Source organism: Sinocyclocheilus rhinocerous, unplaced genomic scaffold (genome assembly GCF_001515625.1).
Source record: "Sinocyclocheilus rhinocerous isolate Xijiao unplaced genomic scaffold, SAMN03320098_v1.1 scaffold5130, whole genome shotgun sequence".
NCBI lineage: Eukaryota > Metazoa > Chordata > Actinopteri > Cypriniformes > Cyprinidae > Sinocyclocheilus > Sinocyclocheilus rhinocerous.
The window spans coordinates 71,072-71,409 of NW_015644613.1; the positions used below are offsets into that span (position 1 = coordinate 71,072).

At 27.8% G+C, this 338-nt stretch overlaps 1 protein-coding gene across 2 annotated transcripts in view; it reads left to right on the top strand.

Annotated features, from left to right (window-relative positions):
* The window catches only part of LOC107758357 (glutamate receptor ionotropic, NMDA 2B-like), an 11,503-nt gene that overhangs the window by 766 nt on the left and 10,399 nt on the right, over positions 1 to 338 (top strand). The gene's annotated exons all lie outside the window — the stretch shown is intronic.

Consider the following 338-nt stretch of genomic DNA (forward strand, 5'->3'; position numbering starts at 1 on the left):
TCTCTCTCTCTCTCGATGATGGTTTCCATGGTAACACAGGGGAGGAGTTTGGAAGCTGCAGTGGTTGTGGTTGCCATAACAACACAATACATATGTCACACAATGAAACCATATAAACATTGACAAATATTGATAGACAGATGACAGCGATCATTGCAGGTTTTTATTTATCAGTTTGTTCTATATTAATATTAATTATTTTTTCTTTTCTTGTTTTTTCTTTATTATTTTTCCCCCCCTTATTAATTATTATATTTATGATTTCTTTTCTTCATTATTAGTATTATTTTTCTTATTATTACCATTATATCTCATTAGCTTTATTATTTATTATTATT